We start from the raw sequence: 27,063 nt of genomic DNA on the forward strand, positions 1-27,063 counted from the left end.
TATCATTTCAGAAAAGTGTGACAAATCTCTTTTAATATATTTTTCCATATTCCAAATTAAACTTGGAATTCCAAGGTAGGAGACATCTGTTTCCCACTTGGAGACCCTGCTGAACAGCTGGATTGATCATCATGGATGTGCACATCAGGCCAACCTTAATTGAGAGACAAATGGGGAAGTGTGTGTCTCAGTGTAAACAGGGATTTGTGATCAAAGGGCCTACTGAAGTTGTTTGCTATAAACTTTGAGAGGGTAGATTCCTCTCCTAATATTTGGCAGACATTATCAAAGTTACAGCATTCTAAATATATAATTGCTTATGACAAGATAAATGTGTGGGTTTATATCTTACATGGATTTATGGGTGCAAATATATGTATATACTATAGGAATTACTCTTACCTCTCAGATATAATAGCACAGTGGTCCTTTGCAGGATATGATAAAATTTCTCTCAGTGGAGGATTGGTTGGCTATATTTCAGACACAGAAGTTCTCTTTAGAATTTGTTATTTGAGAATCTGAGATATTTATGGATGAATACAAACTCCATATAAGATATGAATATTTATATATGGACATAAGAATTTATTTCTGTTGAAATCTGGTCATTTCTGTACTTCTGTGATTTAAATTGGGTTTTAATTTCTCAATAAACTCTAAGACTCTATCACAAAGCTGAGTTTAGCATGGAAGGTGGGTGAGGTTGTTGACTAGCAAGGTGTGATGGATGTGGAGCAAAGGTAATTTTCCCTGTGTCGAGGATATTCATGGAGAGTTTTGGGTGCATGTTACGATGTCCACATAGACCATCTGGAGGCCAAGATCAGAGCAGACAAATAGAGAAGAGAGATGGAGACAATGTCCAGGAATTGCAACTCAGGTAAAGTCAAGAAATACCATAATCCAAATAGTATTTCATGGGAGAGTTCAGGCAGAATTTCCATAGTATATACACAAAGAATGAAGAGCATTGTAGCACTGAGCAAAATCAGTTTGAGAGACAGTTTACTGGGCAGGTTATCTGCCAGGGAATTACTTTTCATTTAATTCTCAGTCACAGCTTTGCACTTTTTATATGTGAATGCTTTTCTTAGATTACAAAAGTGAAACATTAATTGTGGAGGACTGAACAGCATATGGAAGATTCAGCAATCACTGAATTCCACTTTTCAGAAATAATATAAAGGATTCAGTAGTATCTTTTGAAATACATTTCTAGTTCTGTCATTTATTTATCCTTCACTAAGCGTGTAACTTAGCACCATTTTTAGTTGACATTTGTCAGGGTTGCACACTCATCAGCAATAAATATTTTCACTACAAAGCCAAAAGAGAACATTTGGAATATATATTGCCAATGAGAAAGTTATAAAGGCTATTTTGTTTTCTAATTTAACCTTTGATTCTTTATGTGAGGGTCAAAATTTGATATGTGCCCACAGCCTTTTAAATTTTCTGCGTGTGCTTGTCTGTGGGGTAAGACAGTTCATTTTTTGAAATATCATGTGCTTGTGAAAGGGTTTTATTTAACAAAATCTAAACCACAGGAAAATAGGATCTGTCTGAAAAGTAGAGCATTTCAATTTATGCAATTAAACACATTTAAAAATTATAAAAGTGAAAAAAAAACTCCAAGGGTGATTTAAAAGCAAGTACATGATCACTCCTCATCTCACTATGCAGAAAGAATGACTACTTACAGTTTGTAGAATTCCCTATTTTGTCATGAATCATTTATGAACACATTATGTTGTTGACCATTCTTATTTAACCCAGTTAAAAACTTTTATTCTTGTCTGCAATAATTTTTATTAATAAACACTCATGTTCAAATCTTAATCATTACATATACTCCATTCAATCTATGCATCAACATTTACACAACTCTTCCCAGAGTCATAATAACATGATTGTTCCAGTTTTTAACTTTTTTGGATAATTTTGAATGAGGTAACAAATAATAAAAAAGTCTTGATTTTGCAGCTTACATATTGACAATTTTCTGATAGTTATCTAACATGTGAGAGGCATAATGAACTTGAGTCTCTGGTAACCCACTACAAACTGAATTCCTCTGCCTCTAATTATTTGACTTTCACTGAGCAGATGTCACAGTGAATGCAGTTTTTACTGCACACTGAACAGGTCTGAATCCTCTTGGAAACTGGTAAATTATGGAAAATATGCTACCATTGAGAAAATTAAAAGTTTTGTTCATTTTAACATTTGATTATTTTTCGGAGACTCCAAATAGTACTCCATAATCTTGTAAAAAAACTTTGTGAGAATAGTGTATGATAGTTTGTCTTTTCTAATCATGTATGATCAAGGGGCTTCCACTTGACCAAAATAAATAAATAAATAAATAAATAAATAAATAAATAAATAAATAAATCAGGACGAAAACCAAAGAAAATGAAAACAAAAACAAAAACAAAAACAAAAACTGGGAAGTGAGGTTTCCAGGCTAACAAATGGTGCATAGTGGTTCAATCTCTTAATAATTTATAATAATATTGTAAGGAGTAAATTTAGAAAAAATAATACACTAATCACTATGTAGTACTTGAGTTGAAATTTTTTTCCATATGAAATAAGTTAACTGGTTCCAGTTCTCTTCTATTATGTGGAATATTGCTCTAAACTCACTCTGCCTATATAATATTGGTGAAATTTTAAAATTCAAGTAGAATCACTTAACCATTAGGCAAGCAATTAGGGCTTTGAATTCCAGTTACTTTTAACTCTGATGGCAAAGGAGAAGCAGAACCTGCTCAGGCTGCAGAGTGACAGGCAATGGATTTCAAATATCAGTAAGTGGAGCTCAATAATGGTCACTGCATTCCTGGAGTGGACTTTAGTACCTATAAAGTTCAAGAGATAACATCATGGAGTTGGGTTGAGAGTTGAAAGGAAAGTCGACATAGGATGAATGGAATCCAGTTTGGGCCATCAAGTTACTTTCTTCCTATATTACTCTGGGGGTGATCACATGATTCTCTTTTTCTCCAGGCTATACTTATTCCATGTACAGTAGAGAGAATGGTCAAATATTGTTTTACACCAGTCCCTGATGCTGTCTTCACCTATTAAGTTTTCTGAGCTCTCCCTCTGCCCCCCACATTTTATTCTATTCATAAACTTGGTAGAATAATGAATATCAGCAATTGGTTTGCACTGGGACTTATTTCTCTATTTATATACTCCAGGAAAACTTTTTTCCTTCAAAGAAGCAAGGTCTAGAGGCATTGGGGCATAAAAAGTTACTTGAGAAGAGAAGCATATAATAAATGATGGGGATACTTCCTGTCCACTGTAAGGAAGGCTTGAATATCTCACAGATAATGCTGGACCTTGACTGAGTAATATTTTTCGTGTGCTCTCAACTGTGGGAAATTTAGTCAAACGTATGATGAAACATCCTGGTAAGTCAAACTGTGACTTCAAAAGAGTATTTGTGAATTACTGGTCATCATTTATGTGTGTTGTATTGACAAATGAACATCTGAAGATGAGAAAGCTAAGTTCATTAGACTGGAACAAATTTTGTACTGTGGACCCTTAATTGTGTGACAAGAGATCGTTTTCCTGAAGTTTGAATATAACATTTTTTCTTCTGCAAGACTTAAGGAAAAGTAGAGCAATTGTGATACATGTGAGAGGACTTGTTTACATGAAGGGGGCTGCTATAGCTTCATCTGTACGTTACTTGCCTTTACACCTAAGAAATTCAGGACTAGAATAGTGGAGAGTGGTAGGACCCAGTATTGTATTCACTGTGATATCATGGAAACAGAAACATTCTGAAAATTTTAAAACAGAAATGAGTGCATTTTATTTTCCTTCTTATTCTTTAACAGGTATACTTTCAAATCATCTTCCAAATTTTGTAAACCATGTAATAATTGTGCTTTACACTCTTTTTGCATCTTCCACAATAGTGGATTAGCATTGAGAACTGACACTTATGTGAATAATCCCTTATGAGAGGAGTATAATTTCTTATTTGTAATTCTATATCCTTAGAATATACATTTTTTCCCAGCCAGTGTTTAATTCTGTCATAGAGATACCCTTGTGTGCTAGAGTAGCATACTGCTGTTTGTTCAGGAGTCTATTATCAGTTTGGCACCTTTGCGACATCTGGAAACATATTTTTCATATTTTTATGACACACAAACATGGTGGAGGTCCTTAACTTTAAACAGTGGAGTTTATTTATGTACTCTACAATTATGTTCATAGTCCAGTTATTCCAGGGCAATGAGTGAGGTTGACAAAAGACCAGAGATAATACTTGGAGACTGCATACAAGGCATAAGTCCTTATTGAGGAAAGCTTATGAGGAGGGCCCAGCAGTGACAGACTGAACAGTCAGCTTCTCCCTCTCTAATATGTTGCTTTGCCAAGCAGGGCTTTCTGTTCCTCGTGATATTTTGTCCAGTGAAACCTGGCAGGATAATTGAGTCTTATTCTTTCCAAAGTACCCTCAGTTCTATCCCATTCACCACAGAGTAGTTTTCATCTCCGTTTTTTATTTATTCTATTCATGTATAATTTAATGTATAATTTACAGTACAGTGTATTTTGACCATTATGGAAACATGGAATATATTTTATTCTAATTAGAATTACGTTCTTTCAAATGTACATGATGATGAGATTCCCTGTGGTGTATTCGTATGTGAACCTACAAAAGATATGCCAGATTTATTCCACTCTCTTTCCTATTCCCATTCCCACTCACTTCCTTCATTCCTTTTTGTCTAAAACTCTGAACTTCTAGTCTTCTTTCTCTTCCCACCTTGTTCTGTATTAGCATCCATGGAAAAGAGAGATTACTAGTCCTTTGGTTTTTTGGAACTGGCTTATTTCTTTTAGCATGATAGTTTCCAGATTCTGTCCATTTCCTGGCAAATGTCAACAAGTCATTTTCCTTATGACTGAGTTACATTTCATTGTGTATTGTAATTCACAATTTTGTTAACCATGTATCTGTTGAAGTGCACCTAGATTTTTTTCATAGCTTAGATATTGTGAGTTCCATTGCTATAAACATTGATGTATATGATTCATTGTAGTATACTGATTTTAACTCCTTTGGATGCATAACAAGAAGCGGTATAACTAGGTCAAATGGGGATTCGATTCCTATTTTTTTTTTGAGAAATCATGATACAGCTTTCAAGAGTGGTTGCATCAATTTATATTTCCACCAGCAATGTATATTGTACTTTTGCTTCATACCTCCACCAACATTTATTGTTAAAGTATTCTCTTTTATTTTTGGTCTTGATGATTAAATTCTAGAGCACTCAACCTTGAGCCACACCTCAGCCCTATTGTCTGCATGTCATCTCAAGATAGGGTCTCACCAAATTGCTTAGCACCTATCCATTGCTGATGCTGATTTGGAACTCTACATCATCCTATCTCAGCCTGCTAAGTCAATGGGATTATAGGCATCCTCCATGGTGCCCAGATTTTACTGTACTCTGGATATTGCTTTTCTGAATGGAATCAGTTGAAATCTCAGTATACTTTTAATTTGCATCTCATTAATTTCTAGAGATATTGAATTTTTTTTATATACTTATTGACTGTTTTGAGAAGTGTTTCTCACTTCCTTTGCCCATTAGTTTATTGGATATTTCTTTCTTTATTTCTTCTTTTTGGAGGGTTTTTTTATGTGTGTGCATGTGTTAAGCATATTTAGCTCATTGTATATTCTTGAAATTAATGCCTTATCTTCAGAGTGGGTGACAAAAATTTTTTTCCCATTCTGTAGACTCAAGAGAGAGGATTGATATTTTAGGCTGCAGGAGCAGTAACATCACCAACATTAACTTGCTTAATTTGCTTACATGACCAACATACCAAGAAGTCATTGTCCTGACATACAAGCAATATCATCTTTCCACAAGCTATGTTGCCTTGTCCTCAATTCCAATGTGCATGAAAGAAAGTCAGTGTCCTTACATAAATTATCACATACATTATAATATGACTCTACCTCTATGCTGAGTACTGTGAGTCATTCCAGAAACTCACTGAACTTGAGTGGCTTCTGGGGTCCTCTGATGAAAATGTGCTGTGACTTCTCTGTCTGAAGAGGCTAACTGGGTGTCAGGTTCCTGCAATTAACTAGGGAAACACAGAAAAAGCTGATTTGGTGTCTTTCCCCAAATCTAGATCTAAAACAAAAAAATGGCAAAGTTGAGTTATATGAAATCACTGCTTCTGACCATGACATTGGAAATTGCTCTTTGGCTATCCATTTAACTCTTACATATGAGAAGAGTGGGCATTCGTGGTTCAGGTACTAGCACATCATCACATAATTAAGTGGTGTGAAGAAAACATTGGGATATAAAACTCCTTGCAGTCTAGTGCCTTGTCCATTCTGTTCTCTATGAGTTACCTATCATGATATGATTCTTCAAATAATTCTTTTGTTTGTTCCTTCAAGTTCCTAATAATAGTACAACAGAGGTCAGAATAATACCTATAGAAACTGGATTCTGCAATATTAATAATGCTTTTGTGTACCAAGCAGAAGAGGAGGTAGGAGTGGCTATTAGAATCAAGATTGCAGATGGCACTGTGAAGAGTAGAAGACACATTCTATGCTTCAAAGGTATTGTGTATATTGTGTAATGTAAAGGTTAAAGGGCCAGCTATAAATGTTATGAGGGAAGCAAGTAAAGAGGCAAGCACACAGGATGGTGTACAGCAAGAAGTGACTCCAATGGGAAAACCAGTTCAGTTTTATTTACTATGGCAGGGTTATATCAGGATACATTAGACTTAGCTTGTGCATGTGTAGATCATATAACTTGCTTCCCATAATCCAGCAGTACCAAATACTCCTATAATAAGATAATGTCCCCAGGACTCAAAGGCAGAGGAGTTACAGAATGTTTCTAAGTCAGACAAACAGAGGGCTCCTATTGTCCTAAGGAGTGTGATCACTAAAGGACTTATGCTCCTCCATACTTTGTCATGGCCTGAACCTCTACAGTGTAAAATTATTGCAAAGTGATCTGAAGAAATGAAAATTTTGTTGGGTGATCAATTGTCAGTGATCAGTTGTTGTGGAATGTGATAATTGCTATGTTTACTCACAAAAGAGATAAAGTATCAAAAGCAGAGGAAGATTTTAAATTTCTACACACAGTCTACACACTTATGTCTTTTTTATTCAATTTTCTTATTCTCCAATGAGTAGTATGATTTTTTATTAATTGTGAAATCAGATAGAATTATGACCAGATTATGGATTCATTATCTCCTGGTTGAATTTTTAAGTTTTCCTATCATTCTGAATATTAGCATTACATTTGTCATTATCAAAGAACAATGTGGAATATTTCTATTTGTAGTAAAAAAGATAAAGCTAAAGTGTATTGATTATTAAAATGTGCAAAATGTGTTTCCAATCAGAATATTAAATTAGAAAATACCAATTCTTTACTAACAAACTTAATGGATAAGGTAGACTAACCATAGCTTTGAAATCTGTATGAATCATAGTTCAAAGATCAGATAATATTAGCATGGAATAAAATTATGTCTTGTGTAATTCCTTACATAGTTTCATTAATCAAAAATATTAATCACAAAATAATTCAGTTTATATGAGTAAGTCAGATCATTGGAAATCCAAGACCAGAAGAGAATATCTTTCCTGTGATCAACAGTTTCTAATGAATACAAAAATAAAGGTCTCAATATGAAGTTCAATTAATCTTTCAAATATAGGTAATATATTAATCCAGTCCAATTTATGTTCTTTAAACTCTGTAACTTTGGTACAGTTTCATCAACCAGAGCTCATCCAATCTTGTTTGGAAAGATCACTTAAAAACTTTCATTTTGACTGTGTTGACCTCTACCTTATTCATTTCCCAATGGTGTTGAAGGTAGGTAATTGTGTCAACAAACCTATTTGATTTCAGCTTTCAGCATGACCATCATTACCATGGATGATTACATTAAGTTTCTATTATAAAATCATGTACACTTAATTTGCATGGGTTATAGCAACTCCAAAGGATGACTATATATGTGTTTGGAAGTAATCTTTTACATTTTCAGTTTATCCATCCATTATGTCTGCATCATGACAGGTTTGTTTCTTTTTTGTCCTACCCTGTTTCTTTGGTGTGAAATATGACATTGGGGTAGTCCAAGTTTCATGGTCAGTAATTTTGATATGTACACTTCATCTTCCAGCATCAATTTAACCATGAATTCAAACTGAAATGACCATATTTGGTATACATATATACCCTTGAACCCACATATGTCCCAGTAGATAAAGATTACTGTTTAGCCTGTGTCATTACTAAAATCCATTATTGCTAGGTATGAGTTCAAAGCACCCATTGACTTAATCAGTGAAAGAGAGGCATTTACCTCAGGGAATATATAGGAACTGCAGAAGTAACCTAAGCCACCTAGAAGACCCGATTAGGATACCTGAGAATATCTTTTTTAATTATACATATATGTATTTATAAATAAAATTAAACATAGAAATAATATAATGTAAGAGAAGCTAAGTGCCTAAAGGTATTCCTTACACTTCCACATGTAAAAACTTTGTAAATACATGAGTATAGAGTGATGCTTCACTTAATTCATGGAGTATTAGTGTCCATTCCTTAGATGTACCTAATAGCAATGCTCTGTGTGGACATACAAATTTGGCAATTTTACTTTTATGATTATTTTTATTCCATTGAAGGGAAGAGCTTTCTTTATCCAAGTGATGAAAATGGAAAAATAATATATGACTCAGTGGATCTCTGTGCAGTATGTGTGGTGAGCATCTGAAAAAGTATCCACAGAGGAAGTCAAGATGATCAAAGTCAGGTTATGTTTTCCCCTGACAATTTATTTTAAAAAATCATGATGTTTAAAAGAAGATTTTTGTTAGGGCTGTGGTGAGGAAACTTTAAAAGAATGTAGCAGAGAGAAACTGAAGACAAGAACTGAGGACAATGAGGATATGCAACTCCTGCCTCCACTTGTGGTGAATCTGATCCCTAAAGAGGTCACAGGAATTCTTTATTGGTTTTCAATAACTTGCCCTATAATTCTTACCATTTTTTTCTTCCTAATAACAATTTAGGGAGCTCTTTTGTCATTTCTTGACAGTGTTAGTGTTCCTCTTAACAGATCTATCTAAAGGGAACATCAGGAAAATTACCTAAAATTCCATCGTTGATGAACTATTTAGACTCAGATTACAAAAGATCAGTTCAACTGCCCCTGGGAGAGGGGAGAATTTTATTTCTGGGAAAAGTTCCACAAGATACTGATGCTGCTGTTTCAGGGGTCTGCATTTGGGGATCCCTATTTAGAGTGGTCCGAACAGGACTGAGACATTTTTGCAAGTAGGTCAAGTGGTGCTTGCCTGTGATCACAGCGACTCAGAATGCTGAGGCAGGAAGACTGCACACTGGAGGCTAGTCTAGAAACATAGTGAGATCTTGTCTCAAAGTAAAAATAAAAAGGATTAGGTATGTGACTCTGTGGTAGAATGACTTTGCATTCAATCCCCAGTAATCTACACCTCCCATTAAAGAGAAATAAGTAACAGCCTCCTAACTAACTTGACCTCAGGACTTTGGCATCTGTCTTTTCTTCCAGGGTTGATCAGAGTTCCCCAGTTCCCTTCAGTGATCCAGTTCTTGGTGCCTTGGCAGAAAATCACAAGCAGTCCCCAGCCCTGATTACCCTCCTCATTTAGGTACGGAAAGAATGTGGGCATTGGGCTCCTTTCACAGTATCTATCACATGGGTGCTTCTTTGAAACATACAGGGACATTTTTTGTGCCAAGTCAATATCCCCACCATGTGCTCTGCATCTAGTATTTCAGGTGCTTACAGAAGTGTTTTCTTTTGCTAAACAGTGGGAAAGGCAATTTAGCTAGATAGAATTAGGGTTGCATAAAGCACAGAGATATGGTTTTCATCATTGCCAGTCATGTATTGCATAACCCTGTTCAAATGAGATCTTATCATTTGTTTTTCTTATTTTCTGAAATAAGATTTTGTACTGTGTGATTTTTATTCTACAAATTATGATTTTATTTTACATTTCCCCAAATCCTAAATATATAAAATATTTACATATTTCTTCATTTTGAGGTTTTTCAAATATCAACTCTTAGTTTATTAATTGTTACTTAAATGGTTGGTTTATCTTTTCATTTTCAAGTAGGAGAACTTATTTGAATTATTACTTAGAGCAGTTGCAAATCAGACCATCTCCAGTATTGAGGTTAGTTCAAAGAACATTTGTTTATTTCATGATTCTTTGATTTGACTATTTACCATGGCTCAGTTTGAACTCACTGTGTGTCTTCTAGCTACACTCGCTTCACTTGTTTTTATAATGAACTTCCTTATGCATCTGAAAAACAGTGTGGTCCATCTACTTCAGTCATGCTTGCTCTGTTGTGTGGGGTGTCTGAGCAACACTCCATAAAACTTAACATCCACCAGTTGATGACCTAGGTTTCACCTCATCACAAAAAGCTGTCTGCAGTCAGTGAATTGATCCTTGGAGAGCCTTCATGCCTCAGCTCAGAATGAGCATATCACGGCCTCTGCCAGGTTCTAATGACCACAGTCAGCTAGAGACCAGGAAAGACTTAAGAGAGGGGAAATAGACAGTGTCTCTTAGTGAGAGAAGCTACAAATTCTCAAAAGAATGTGTTTGGAGACTGGAAGATGTGAATTATTTGGGAAGGGGAACTCAATTATATATTCTGCATACAGTTTTTCAGATGCACATGCATTTGGTGAAATATGTTCTCTCAAATTCTACTTGTGCTTCCATTCTCCTTTTGGTACATTTTCTTGAACAAAGTTCCTGCTCTTATTATTGTCTTCCTGCCTTGACTTTGGAGTTGATAAGTGCCATGTTTTTTTCTTATATGGGAAACACAACAGCATTTTATTATATTTCTTTGTAGAAGGGTTACAGTCTTGAATTCCACATTTAATTCAACTGTAATTTTTGAACCTAATATGAAATGAAAATCCAAATAGACAAATATTTCTTAAGTGGTCAGCTAAATTTCCCCGGAAGAGAAATTGCATTTCTGACTACTTTACTATCATAAAGCATATGGAATCATTTTATTAATCTCTATGCAGATTGTCTCGTTTGCTTGAAATTGCACTGGACCTCTCAAGAATTGTGGGAGGAAATTACTCTTTTAAATCTAAAGATTTACATCCTTGATTGTGATATGAAATTTCAATATTTAGCTAGTCTTTAAACATCTCACAGTAAATTGATCCATGAAGGCATTTGTATACATTGTTTTATATTTGTTCATATACAAGTGATAATTTTGATAATCTTGAAGTAGCATATTCCTTTACATTGAGAATATCCAAATTTATAGAAAAGTTCACAAAAGAATGCAAAAAAAGTTATCAAATTCCTCAATGGTTATATCATCTACATTTTACTCTCTTGCCATTTCTTAAGTAAATCACGAAAGATTTAAATATTCATTTGTTTTACTATGTTAGCAATTCCTGAAATTGTTTCCATGTTTTAAAAACCTCATATTTATACAAGGTGTTTCTTGAAGCTACATTTGTTTTTTTTAAAACAGGATATAATTAGTGTCTTAACAATTCCTGATTTTAAACTGTTGAACAACATCATTTATGGAGTTTTAACTGTCCATACATGAAATATAGAAGCAAAACCCCATCCTTAAAAATTATTGAATTAGGGCTGGGGATATAGTTCAGTTGGTAGAGTGCTCGCCTAGCAAGCACAAGGCCCTGGGTTCAAATCCTCAGCACCGCAAAAAATAAATAAATAATTAAATAAAATTATTGAATTATATTACATATTTCAGAATATTGCCTCTGGACTTCTATGGGTGTTTATGATATAAGACACTGTAATCTTGGAATAATATCAGCTTCACTTTGCTGCAGCTTGTTTTTGAGATCTCTTTTTGTCTGTAGTTCATGCAATTTCTATATATTACCTATCAAAAGTGATTTCTTTCTAATATTCACCAGGTATTTATTGACCATTTGAACGTTTTGCTTGATGTCTTGAATAACTTTTGGAACCTTCTTGGATATTTTAAATGTTTTTGCAACAATGTGATTTCATTGAATTTCCAGAATTGGCAATATGCAGAAAAAATGTGCTAAAAACTTTCTACTTTGTGATAGGTGTTTGATTTTGAGTGGACTGCAGAAGACAAGAAAGACTTAGATGTCCTGAACAGAATTTTTGATGTGTTCCCATGTAGGTGTAAGTAATTTTGGAAGACAGGTGGCCTCTGTTTGTCTGTTTCAAGTCTTTTCCTCATTTCAGTGCAGTTCTGATCAGAACCCACACACTGCATTGGCCATTAAAGGGTTTCAATTAAGGCATTTGGAAGAACATCTATTGTTGCTTGTATTCTTGATAATAGACATTGTAATTGGGGTGAGATGGAATCTTAAGGTAATTTTGATTTCCATTTCTCTTATTACTAGAATGTTGAACTTTTTTATAATAGATTCCCTTCTTTTTAACTTAATGAAAATTCCATAATCTTCTACATAACAATTTTATTAATAAATCTTCATATTTCACTTTTTAGTTTATTTTTTAAATTTGTTCTAAATAGTTATAAATGACAGTAGAATACATTTATGCATTTTGATAAATCATACATAACGGAGTATAATTTCTCATTTTTCTGATTGTACCTATTTTAGGATTATATCTGTCATGGAGTTTATTATCTCACATTTCATATTTAAATGCTTCAAATATTCCATTTCATCTGTGCATCATAGTTTAAACAACTGTACCCAAATTCACAATAATTTCAGGTATTTCTAGTTTTTTTTCCTTTTATGTAGGATGTTGAACATATAAATAATATGAAATATTTCAATTTTTCATCTAATTTATTGATTATTTTCTGTTAGTTGTCTGTCTGGTGACAGCTATAATAAAGTTCAGCTATATCATTTGTCCTCTACTGAGCAGAATGTCACAGTGAGAGTAGTTTTTACTGCACACTGGTCAGGACTGCATCCTCTTGGGACTTGGTAGTCAAATATGGGACATATTATGCCAATGAGAAAATTAAAAATGGCAAACTATGTTCATTTGATTATTTTTCTGAGACTCCAAAAGATGGTCCATAATGCTTTTAGAAAAATTGTCTGTGTGCATAGTGTATGCTACTAGGCACTTTCTATTAATGTATGATCAAGAAAGCCCTCATTGTAACCAAAATAAATAAATTCAGAAAAAAAAGAAAAGAAAATGAATACAAAAGACCAGGGATCTGAATTTTTCAGACTAGCAATGATCAATAATGGTCCAATTACACATGAAAGCTTTTGATAATTGTAAGGAGAAATTTTACTAAAACCTAACACTATTTTCATCACTGTGTAATAATTAATTGAATTTTTTTCTATAGGAAATAAGTGCACAGGTTCCAATTCTGTCTTCGAATGTAGAATATTTCTTTAACTTCAGTCCACATATAAAACATTGACTAAAAATTAGCCAACAAATACATGTGATTGGCCGTTACACAAGCAGTTGGAGTTGTGAAATCCAGTTAAATGTGTCCTGTGAAGGAGGAAGAAGAAGCAGTAGTTTCTTAGACCAAGGAGAGACAGCAGGGAATTCCAAATATCAGTATATGGAGCTCAGTGATGGTCACTTCATTCCCGCACTGGGCTATGGCATTTATAAACCTCAAGAGGTAATAGTATGATGCTAAATTGAGGGTTCAAAAGAAATTAGACACAGGATAAATAGAATTCAATCTGGGTTGTGGAATTACATGTGTCCTATGTGACTCTGGGTGTATCACATGGTTCTCTGCAGACTGGAGGTATTCCATGTACAGGGGACAAAATGCTCAGACATTTCTCTCCATCAATTACTGATGGTGTGGTCACCTGTTGAGTTTTCTGGGAACTCTCCCCTGACATTTTAGTCTTTTTACCATCTTGGTAGAACAATGAACATCAGCAATATTTTTGAAATGGAACTGTTAATATTCTTTATTTCTGTACTTCAGGATATATTTTTTTCTTTCTAAGATAAGCAAGATTCAGAGATATCAGTGTAGGAAAAGGTAGTGGAAATGAGCATCATAGCATAAAGTATTCCTTTTCACTGTGAGCATCACACAGAAAATGCAGACCTTGGCTGAGTAGAATTTTTCATTTGCTCTCAACTGCAATAAATGTAGTTGAATGTGTAATATAACACCCAGATAAGGCAAAAAAGAACTATAAAAGGTTATTTGTCAATTGTTGGCCATTGTTCATGTGTATTGCTTTGACAGATGACTCTCTGAAGTGGAATGTGCTAACTTTTGTTGACTGAAATAAATTTTGTATTCCAGTATCATTTTCTGACTATTAATTGTGTTATAAGAGACTCAATCCCTGAAGTTTAAATTTAAATTCTTCCTTCTGCAAGACTTAAGGAAACATCCAGAGAGCAATTGTAAGAATCTTGACTGACTCACTTACATTGTAGGGCAAAGCTGCATGAAGGACGATGGCAAGACATTGGGATCACGTTCATTTTCATATTATAGAAATTTATTGTGTATGTACTTCACATTTTCATTAGTCATTTTTTTAAAAATGAACCTAGCTTCCTTTCATAGCTTAGTTATTGTTAATTCCACTGCTATAAACATTGATGTAGATGCTTCACTGGAGTATTCCGATTTTAACTCGCAGGTATACATACTGAGACATGGTATAACCAGGTTGAATGGTGGTTCCATTCCTATAATTTTGAAAACTTACCATATTGCTATCTAAAATGGTAGCATCAATTTGCAGTTCCACCAGAAATTAACAGTGAACCCTGTTCTTTACATATTTGCCAAAGCTTATTGTTAACATATTCAATTTTTTTGTTACTGAGGAATGAACACTGGAGCAATCAATCTCTGAACCACAACCCCAGCCCAGTTTTGTATTTTACTTAGAGTTGCTTATTGCTTCTCTGTTGTGGAGGCTGGTTTTGAATTCTCTCTCCTCTTGTCTTGGGCATCAAAGTCACTGCGAGTGCAGGCATGTGCCACGGTGCCCAACTATTACTGTATTCTTGATATTAAATTTCTGAGTTAGGTATTTCTGAGTATAAGTTTAGTTTGCATTTCTTTAATTTCTAGTTATATATTAATGACAATTTGTATCTCCTATTTTAAGAAATTTCTGCTTACATCCTTTGATCATAAATTGATTGGAATTTTTCTTCTTTCTGCTTTTCTTTTTTGTTGTTGTTGAGTTTTTGGAGATTTTGTATATTGTGGAAACTAATGTCTTATCTTCAGTGTGGGTGACAAAGATTTTCTCTCATTCTGTAGACTCAAGAGAGGGGTTTTATATGTTAGACTGCTGGAGCAGTGACATCAACATTAACTTGCTTAATTTGCTTATATGGTCAACTTAACAAGAAGCCACTGTCCAGAAAATACAAGCAAAAACCACCTTTCCAAAGGAAATATTAGTTTGCCTTCAATTCCAAAGTGCATGAGAGAAAGTCAGGATATTTACAGAGAATATATGTCTGGAGGAAGAGGGTCAGGCTTGTTCTCATTATTTCATAATTGTCTAGGGTTTGGAGAACAAAAGGGATATTGAGGCCCATTGTGTTTTATTCTACTTTTTTTCTTTAGAAAGATTCATCTATATCTGCTGTTCTTTGATAGACTGGTATTGTGGTGTGTCCTAGCATAGGTTATCAATTTAACCATCGCCACCGAAGATCTAAGGAAATTATTTCACAGCTTTTCTTGGAGAAAATATTTTCCATGTGCTTTCAAACTTCAGTGTATGGGTTATTTATTATATTATGTGCATCTGTATTGAGAGGTGAGCCATAGAACCTTGCACAGTATTTCCTCTATAATCCATCCCAGGAAATATTCACATGTATTAATTTTACATAGTGACACAAATTGTCACATAAATTATCAAATGACTATATGTGTATGCTGTGTACTGTGAGTTCTTCCAGACACTCACTGAACTTGAATTGTTCCTGGGGTTCTCTGATGACAATGTGCTATAATTTCTGTGTATGAGGAGGCTTCTTGGATGCCAAATTCTTGTCATTTATGAGGAAATCTCCAGAAAGAGTGTTTGTAGGGTCATTTCCCCAAATGCAGCTCTAACACAAAACATAGACAATGTTGTTATGTGAAGTCACTACTTTGGACCTTGACATTAAAAATTGCTCTTTGCTATTTCCTTAAGTCTTATATAAGAGAAAAGTGGGCATTCAAAGTTCAAGGTCCTAGCACCTTATCAGATATTTATGGAGTCTGAAGAAATATTTGGAGTATAAAATTCTTTCCAGTCTAGTGACTTGTCTGCTCTGCTCTGTTACCTCTCAAAATATGATTCTCTAAGTACTTCCTTTGTTTGTTTCTCTAGGTTCATAAGAGTAAGACAACAGAGGCCACCAAAGTAGGTACAGAAGCTGGTTTCCACCATATTGATTCTGCTTATGTTTACCAAGTAGAAGAGGAGGTAGGATTGGCCGTAAAAATTAAGATTGCAGATGGCACTGTGAAGAAGGAAGACATATTCTGTACTTCAAAGGTATTGTGTATTGCAAAAATTACTGCAATGTGATCTGAAGAAGTGAAAATATTGTTGGTTGATCAGTTTTTAGTGGAAAGTTAATTGGCATAGTGTTTATTCACATAAAATAGAATGTATCAAGAACAGAGAAAGTTTTTGTATTCCTACTCACAGTCTACAAACATGAGTTTGATGTCCTTCACTTTTCTTATTCTCCAATCAACTATAGGATTTATTATTGATTGTGGAATCAGATGAATTTGACACCAGATTATGGATTTATTATCTTCTAGTTGACATTTTAAATTTTCATATAATTGTGAATATCAACATTACATTTGTCTTTAATAAAAAGTAATGTAGGACATTTCTCATTGTAGTAAATAGGATAGAGCTGAAGTGTCTTGATCATCTTGATCATTAAAATGTTCAAAATGCGCTTCCATGCAGATCTTTAAAAAATGCCAATTCTTATCTTGAAATTGAATGAATGAGAAATACTGACAATCGCTTTGTAATCCGTGTGATACACAATTCAGAGTTTCAATAATATTATTATTTGATAAGAAATAGGTCTTGTGCAATTTCTTCCATAGTTTGAATGATTAATTATCAAAAATATAATCCAGTTTTCAGGAATAGGTCAGATTAAGGAAACCATAGTCCTAAAGGAAAATATCTTCTCTATGATTAACAGTTTCCAATGAATATTCATATAAATGTCTCAATATGAAGTTATACAAATCCCTCAAATATCGGTAATATTTTCATCTAATCCAATTTTCTTTCTTTAACCTCTGTAACTTTGATACACTTTTCATCAACTGGAAATGGTCCCATCTTGTTTGGAAAGATCACTGAAAAAATTTCATTTTGACTATGTTGATCTTTATCATATTCATTTCCCAGTTGCAGTAATGGTAGGCAATTTGTATCATCAAAATTATTTCTTTTCAGTTCTCAGAAATAATCCTGAGAAAGTTTTCTGTTTATTCACCCATTGATGTCTGCAATGATAGAGGTATTGCTTGATTTTGTCAAAACTTTTTCTCCTGGTGATAAGTAGTACTTTGGACAGTTGAATTTCATGGTCAGTAATACTTGTGCCAGTTTTCCAGCATGAATTCAAACTTGAAGTGAATTATCATTGACTATCTTTGGAACACGTATATATTCTTAGACCCACATGTGCACATGTAGGTAAAGAGACAATGTTTAGCCAGTATCATCACTGAAATCCATTATTGCTGGAGGCTATGCTTATCCAACTACTGATTTACAGAATGAAAGAGAGACATTTCTCTATGGGAATATTTAGACACTAGAAAAATAACACAACCAACTAGAACACCCCATTAGGACACCAGAGAATACCTTATTTAATTATACATGTGTATAAGTATATATACACATAAGAATAATTAAATATCTTTATATATCATTCTCTGAAGATATACATTTATTTGTATAAATATATATACATATATAATTTTATCTGTACATATATATGCGTACATATATGTGTATAAAATAAACAGAGACAATTTGATATAAGAGAATAAAGGAAACTAAGTTTCTAAAGTTATACCTTCCACCTCCACATGTAAACACTTTGGAAATAGATAAATACAATGCCCCACTTATTTCATGGAGGATTTGTGTCACATCCCTTAGAGGTACATAAGAGCATTGCTCTGCAAGGACATATAAACAAATTCAGCAAGTTTGATGTTATGATCACTTCTATTCCAGACAGGGGAAGAGCCTCATCCAAGAGATGAAAATGGATCCTCACAACCCTAACAAAATACTCTTTTAATCATTATGGTTTTTAGATCAAAAATTTCAGGAGAATACACGACCTGAATGCCACCCTGTGGGCTTCCTGTGGGATCACTCCTTCAGGCACTCACCCCCCACAGAGCAGAGATATCCACTGAGTCATATATTATTTTTCCATTTTCAGAGGAACACATTAGTGGAATGTAAAAGAGAGAAATAGAGGAGAAAAGAACTTATGACCATGAGGACATGCAACACCTGCTTCCACATGTGGTGATGTCTGATTCCCTAAGGAGGACAAAGGTATTCTTTTTCTGGTTCTTATTACATGGCTCTATAATTATTACCTTTTTTCTCTTCTTAACAATCAATTAACCAGCTTTGTTATCATATTTTTAAAGTGTTCCTCCTCAAAGATCTATCTTGCATTTATATAGACCTAGTCAACTCTAGAAATGACTCTTCATATCCCCTTCCTGCCAAGGCCACAGAGAATAGGTTTTTGATGTCTTCTTCTATTTCAGTGCTTGAAATCGATCTGTTTAGATTGTGTACATCTTCCTGATTCAGTTTTGGAGATCATATGTCTCTAAAAATTTACCAATATCTACAATATTTCTATTTTGTTGGAATATAGATTTTCAAAATAACTTCTAATTATGTCATGTATTTCAATGGTGTTTTCTCTCTCCTCTTCATTAGTGTGGCTAGGGTTTTATCAATTTTGTTTACTTTTTCAAAGAACTAACTTTTTGATTTGTCAATTTTTTGCAATGTTTCAATTCATTGATATTAGCTCTGATTTTTAATTATTTTCTGTCTTATTTTTGGTGTTCTTTTACTAGGGCTTTGAGGTGTACTGTTAGGTCATTTAATTGTTGACTTTTATGTTTTTAATGTATGAGCTCAATGTAATGAACTTTCCACTTAGTACTGCATTCATAGTGTCTCAGAAATTTTGATATGTTGTGTAATTTTTCTCATTTACATCTAAGGATTTTTTTATTTCTTCCCTGATGTCTTCATTATCATTGAATCATTGAATGCTATATTATTTAATCTCCAGGTGTATGAGTAGTTTTTGTTTGCTATATTATTATTCATTTCTAATTTTATTCCATTGTGGTCTGATAGGATACAAGGTAGTATCGTTCTTTTTTTTTGTATTTACTTATGGTTTCTTAGTGGCAGAGTATATGGTCTATTTTGGAGAAGGATCCATGAGCTGCTGAGAAGAAAGTATATTTGCTCAATGATGGATGAAATACTCTGTAAGTATCCATTAAGTCCATATCATTGATTGTATTATTTAGTTCTATAGTTTCTGTGTTCAGTTTTTGTTTGGAGGATCTATCCAATGGTGAGAGCGGGGTTTTAAAGTCTCCCACTATTAATGTGTTTTGGTCTATTTGATTCTTAAAATTGAAGGGTTTGTTTTGATTTAATAGATACTCCATTGTTTGGGGCATAAATGTTTAAAATTGTTTTATATTGCTATTTTGTGCTTCCCTTAAGCAGTATGAAATGTTCTTCTTTATCCCTTCTGATGAACTTAGGTTTGAAGTTCCCTTTATCTGATAAGAGGATGGTGAGCCCTGCGTTTTTACTGGGTCCATTTGCATCATGTGTTTTTCCAATCCTTTCACCTTTAGTCTGTGGATGTCTTTTTCTATGAGATGAGTCTTTTGAAGGCAGCATATTGTTGGGTCTTTCTTTTTAATCCAATCTGCCAGTCTATGTCTTTTGATTATTGAGTTTAGTCTATTGACATTCAAGGTTATTAATGAGATATGATTTGTATTCCTGGTCATTTTGGCTTATTTTTGATTTTTACTTATCCTCTGTTTGGCTTTTCCTTTAGGGTAGTTCGAAATATATTGTTCCAGGCCCATTTGATTTTAGAGTCTGAGAAATCTGCTGATATCCATATTGGTTTCCCCTTATATGTAAACTGATGCATTTCTCTTGCAGCCTATAAAATCTTATCTTTTTCTTGACTGTGAGTTATTTTCATTATAATGTGTCTTCGTGTGGATCTGTTATAATTTTGTGCACCTGGTATTCTGTAAGCCCCTTGTATTTGATTTTCCATTTCATTTTACAGTTTTGGGAAATTTTCTGATATTATTTCATTGAATAGGTTGTTCATGCCTCTGGATTGTATCTCTGTGTCTTCCTCAATCCCAATAATTCTTAATTTGGTCTTTACATGATATCCCATGATTCTTGCAGGTTCTGTTCTTGATTTCTTAACACCTCCTCAGTTTGTTCAACTTCATTTTCAAGATTAAATATTTTGTCTTCATTTTCTGAAATTCTGTCTTCCATGATGTCTATTCTGTTGTTGATGTTTTCTATTGAATTTTAACTTTGGCTTATCATTTCTTTCATTTATACTAAATTTCATTCTTATACTAAATATTGCATGAATGGATGTGCCCTTCTTCACAAAATTAAAGAAGTATATGTGGAGCATCTGTGTTTTCACTGAAAATGTTAAAAAATAAAAGATGTATTTACCTTGATACAGCTATAGAAAATTAATATGAGTGTATTCTTATGTCTTTGAGTTATTTGTGTTCTTTTATAGAAAAGGGAATAGAGTTTGAATAATTTAGTTATAACTAAAAAAATACATTACTTATAGTGATATATTCATGAAAGTAGAAATGGCAGATTCTCCAACCACTCTGGAAATGTGATGGAGCTCTGTAGGTTTCACTTCTTTACCCTTGTCAACATGGAATCAGTGACTGCATGTTACACACATTTATTTCTTATTTTAGTATGGCTGAGCACACAAAGTATCCATTTGTTGATGAATATTAACATGAACACCTTTTTCATGACTTCCACTAGTATGCAATGTGTTGATTGAGATGGGAGAGATAACTGACATTCTGCCGATTGGACATACCACTTCTGTTAGTCCATGCTTCTTAGCAATTCTCTTTCTGCTACCACAAAGTTCAACAGTCCAGTCACTAACATTTCATCAGTTTTTGAAAACAAAGTTTTTTCATCAAGATTCTTATTGTCACTGTCTCTGTTATGTTTATGATCACTTAGTTTTGACCGATTATGAACAAAATCTAAATGGCTACTTGTCTCTAAGTAGGGATTTGGAGGTGGTAACATATTTTTGGGATAGAGAAGGTAGGAATTCTGAGACTTTAGGGAAGTAGTAAAAAAATTGGATGCATTCTTAGAAAGGATACCCATAAAACACTTGGGAATTTAGAATATAGAGTCATGTGAACAAATAATGGAGTACTAAAGATCCTGTTTCTCCCTTGGGAACATTACGAAACTGCATGCAGCCCTGGTACTAAGCCTAGTACCTGTGCCCTTTCTCTGTTCCTGGACTCGACCCAGCTAACGCTGGCCTTCTCTGGCACCCTCACCCCAGTCAAATGTCTCCAGAGCCTGCACGCCAGCCTGTGGTCTGCAACCTTTTCCCTATGTGGCCTAGTGCCTCCACTGTGGCTGACCATCAATCAACAGGTGGGTCACCTCTGCCCACTAGCATGGACTATTTCCCACATGGAGTCCACCATGCCTAATGGGACAGCACCCTTCTTGGGACACCATATTTTCAAGTCTCTCTCAAAACTCAGGCTACTGAAGACTAGGAGTACAGTATAGATTTATTATAGAATTTTTTATTAGTATTATTATGATTATTCTAATTACACCTATTATTATTCCTACTTTTATTTAATTAATATTTTTCTAAACCTATGTTCATCTTATCTATCTGTTTTCTTGGAAATTCTCCCTTTTCTCATTCAACAACCAGTTCCTTTTAATTCTGCTTTCACTATTCCTACAACATTAGTGCCTCCATAAACTCACCTCTTATATCATTAACATTATATTTTACACCCCACCATCTTCTTTGTCCATCATTAGAAATTGTGGTCTTAATTGCAAACCTATTTGTTATACTGTAGATAATAATCAAACACATCCTCCCTGTTTATTAAGATAATATGTTTAATACCTTAATAGGGCATATTTGCCTTAAAGATGCACACTGTCCTGTTAATAATATTCATTGCTCACTTTAGGGTGAGGTATTGGAAACCTGCAGGGACATTATAAGTCTATAGGGGAAAACTGCAATACATTGGACTCACTGCTAGATGGGAAGATACAAGAACAATATAAAAAACAAGGATGAATGTGTCCCAAGTAAACCTAGATGCTCTACAAATAGAAACCAATGACAGCACGGCAGAAGAAATGTCAGAAAGGGACCTCAGAATGTACATAATTAAAACTATCTGAGAAACAAATGATGAGATAAGAGAAAATTCAGGCAATGAATGATTGCACCAATAAACAGTTAAAAGAGCAAATATAGGGAAAAAAAGACCATTAAAATAAAGAGATGGAAATTCTGATAAAACCAAACAGAAATCCTTGAAATGAAGAAAACAAAAACCAAATTAAAAACTAATGCAAAGTATAACCAACAGGCTAGATCACATGGAAGAAACAACCTCAGATAATGCAGACAAAATATTTAATCTTGAAAACAAAGTTGGCCAGAGAGGATGGTAAGAAATCCCTAACAGAACTTCCAAGAATAAAAGAATATCCTGAAAAGATCAAATTTAAGAATTATTAGGACTTAGGAAAGCACAGAGATACAAACCAAAGGAATGAATAAACCATTCAAGTAAATAATATCAGAAAATACTTCCAAATCTGAAGAGTGAAAAGGAAAATCAAATATAAGAAACTTATAGGACACCAAATGTACAAAATTACAACAGATTCACACAAAGGAGCATTATAATGAAAATACCTAACATACAAAATAAAGATGGGATTTAAAGGCTGTGAGAGAAAAGCATCAGATTACATGTTGGTAGTTGAGGGCCGTCTTGGACAAGATGGCGCCTGTAAGTGAGCCAAAGGACACTGGCTACCAAAATAAGGAAGTACCCAAAAAGGTTGCTTGCTTACTAGTTCCTTGGAGACTTATGATGTGTTAGCGCCAAGCTCAAGGATTGGCTATCTAATATCATGCTGCGCGTGGACAGCTTGTGATTCATATGGTGTTATGCTGGCATTCCTCTGCATGCTCTCCTGCATGAGAAAAATCTTTGCTATAATTGGCTAATAAGCTAGGGGAGGAGAGAGGAAGAGGGAAGAAAAAGGGAGATAGTAACAGAACAAAGGAGGCAGAAAAACAGGGAGGATGCAATAAATCTGGTCAACTAAAGATTGGTGGTGTCTCCTTTCTCTGTGCCAATTCCACTGGATGGAACAAGTGGTGGCCTGTACGGGGAATTTCTTTCTCCTTCAGTGTCCTCCCAGGTAAGTAACTTAAGGTAAGCTATAGGAAAACTAAGTAACTTAAAGTAAGCTATATGAAACTGTAGGATAACCTCCCGGAAATCTTGGGCCAGAGTGTATAAGGGGGAGGTCACACAGTCCCAGTGAAAGGGACCCCACAGTCCTGGTGAAGGGACCCCACAGTCCCGGTGAAAGGAACCCCACAGTCCCGGTGAAGGGAACCATATACCTTGGTAAAAGGAGTCTACATTACCCTGGTAAAGGAGGCGGCATAACTCCAGAATGGGGTCACAAGTGTCAAAAAATCAAATGATAAGAATCATACAAGATGTACTTAAGGCTATTGGGACGGCCGTAAAACGATCTACTGTAACAGCATATGTAACCATGCTGGCCAAGGTTTGTTCTTGGTTTTTAGGAAGAGGTAGTCCTAAATATTCCACAATGGGAACATCATAAAGAGGATCTTATCAAAGCAGAAAAGCAATCCCCATTACCTAGAGGTACTTTTCCCATGTGGCAGCTCATTAAGGAATGTCTAACATCTGAGAAAGGCAGAATAAAAACTTTAGTAGAAGAAGGAAATATATGTCTGGAAGAGATAAAGGAACAACTAAGTGTAACTTCTCATAAAAAGGAAAAAGAGGAGGAGGGGCTTACAGGGAGGAATTAGAAAGAGCATCAGGGACACAGTCAACCCCATCAGCTATGTCAGGAAGGAATACCAATCCCTTCCTGGAGGCAGCAGCTCCCCTCCAGGAGCCTTCCCCCCTATATCCCCCAAAGTACACTTGGGAGGAGTTAGCTCATGCTATAAATCAGATGGGTTTCTCACCCAGGGGAGAGGAAATCTCCATTAAAGAAACCTCAGCAGTCCCACAATTCTTCCCTGTGCTAGAGGACCAAAATAGACAAAGATTCCACCAACTTCTGGATTTCAAAACAGTAAAAAAAATTAAGGAAGCAGTGGCTATGTATGGTCCTATAGGCCCCATTTACAATTAGTATGTTGGAATCAGTAGCAGGGCTAAATCTAGTGCTGGAAGATTAGAAAAGGCTATGTAAAGCTTAGGGGGGGCAGTACCTAGTGTGGAAAACTGCATGGTAGGAAGCCTCATTAGAAATGGTATGCTGTAATGCTGCCTCAGGCTTACCCCAAAGAAATGTAGAAATGCTAACAGGAGAAGGAAACTATGAAGGTATTCAACAGCAGATTATTTACAACCCTGGGGTGTATGCACAAATTGCTGCTGCTGCCGATAAAGCCTGGAAATTAATTCAAGGGACAGGAGATTTACAGGGACAGTCGTCCAAGGTGATTCAGGGAAGCAACAAACCATTTGCAGATTTTGTTGAATAGATTAATCCAAACTGCTGCTAGAGTATTTGGGGATTCAGAACAAACAATTCCCTTAAGTAAAACAAATACTTATGAACAAGCAAATAGATGGTGTAAAGAAACTATAAGACCATGGAAAAATAAAGATTTAAGTACCTATAGTAAAGGTCTGCAGGGATATTAATGATGCAGTCATAACAGCACAAATAATAGCCGCTGCTGTTCATAGGGCCAAATCAGGGGCCATTAGGAGCTAGAAGAAAAATATGCTTTAAGTGTGGGCAAGAAGGACACTTCAGAAAAGACTGCCCTGAAGGACCCATAGGATTAAAGCCCAGGGGAACACCTAAGACTGTAGAACAACAAGGGACAAATCAACCTGCCCCAGGTCTATATACCTGGTGCCCAAAAGGAAGGCACTGGGTAAAATATTGTACATCAAGATCTGAGAGCCATAAGTTCCAGTATGCCGACTATGGGCCCTGTGCAACCGGGTCTCCCCTCAGTAGCTGCTATTCCAAAACATGATCATATTATCTCTCTATTATAAAGATTGTTTCTTTTCCATTCCTGTTCATCCTGAGGATAGCCCTCGATTTGCCTTTTCTGTTCCTTCTTTAAATAATAAAGGGCCTAATACTAGATAGCAGTGGGTGGTCCTTCCCTAGGGAATGGCAAATAGTCCCACTATGTGTCAAATATATGTTGGCCAGGCTATATCACAGATTAGACAAAATTATAAGGAACTTTATTGTCTCCATTATATGGATGATATTCTTTTGGCTCATAGGGAACAGGAGACTTTATTAGGGGTATTTGACAATATTATGATGACCTTAGGAAAATAGGGGATTATATGCGACCCCAGAAAAGGTGCAAACCCACAGCGCTATTACCTTTCTAGGGCATCAAATATTAGATACCTGTGTTAGGCCCAAAGAATCAATTAGCCACGGTAAAAGCTTAAGACTCTCAATGATCTCCAAAAATTATTAGGTGATATAAATTGCATAAGGCCAAATTTGGGAATCACCAATGGTCAACTTAGGCCTCTGTTTGATATTCTCCAAGGATATTACAGACCCTACATCCCCCAGAAATTTAACTCCTGAAGGATATAAAAGCCTTAAAATCAGTAGAACAAGCTTTAGACAATGCTCATAGTGATAGAGTTGATCTATCCTTGCCTTTTAACCTCATAGTGTTAGATTCTGAATATACTCCTACAGGTCTATTGTGGCAAACTGGACCCCTGACATGGATCCATTTGCCAGTGTCCCCCCAAAATGTTGTTTCCCCATATCCTGTGATGGTGGCAAATCTAGTTGCATTAGGACTTAAGACAGCCCTTCGAGTTTTTGGAGGTCATCCGCAGACAGTTATTGTCCCACACATAGCAAAACAGATTGAAATACTAGTTAACAATAATGAAGATTGGACAACTGTCTATTGTTCCACCACGGTGACATTTGATAAACACTTGCCAAGTTCACCTATTGTCAGCTTCTTCAAAAGACATCCTGTAATTTTCCCTCAGGTTGTTAAGGCTCAACCTATCCCAGCAACAAAAACAATCTTTACAGATGTTCTTCCTCCTGGTACAGCTATAGTAGTTTCTGATAAAGTACAGACTATTATTACTTCTCATAATTCTGCTCAAAAAACTGAACTAGAAGCAATGATATCTGCCTTACAAACATTTCCTGAGGAACCTCTAAATATTTATACTGACAGGTCTCTATATTGCCCAGCTTGTGTCACAGCTGGACCCATTAGTCCTCAATCTACCTTACACCAATGGTTTTATCAAGTGCAAACTCTTCTGTGCACTCCCAAAGTACCTCTATATATAGGCCATATCAGAGCACATTCAGGCTTACATGGGCCTTTATCTCAAGGAAATTCTACTGCAGACTCAGCTACTCGAGATCCTCATGTGTTTAATAATGTGCAAGAAGTAATTAATTTCCATAAAGATTTTCATGTCACTGCTACTACTCTCAAGGTAAAAT

At 35.0% G+C, this 27,063-nt stretch overlaps 1 pseudogene; it reads left to right on the forward strand.

Moving 5' to 3' along the window:
• The first annotated feature begins 3,415 nt into the window (after positions 1-3,415).
• Positions 3,416-27,063, forward strand: part of LOC124961963 (estradiol 17 beta-dehydrogenase 5-like) — a 51,881-nt pseudogene continuing 28,233 nt past the window's right edge.

Source organism: Sciurus carolinensis, chromosome 12, assembly GCF_902686445.1.
Source record: "Sciurus carolinensis chromosome 12, mSciCar1.2, whole genome shotgun sequence".
Taxonomy (NCBI): domain Eukaryota; kingdom Metazoa; phylum Chordata; class Mammalia; order Rodentia; family Sciuridae; genus Sciurus; species Sciurus carolinensis.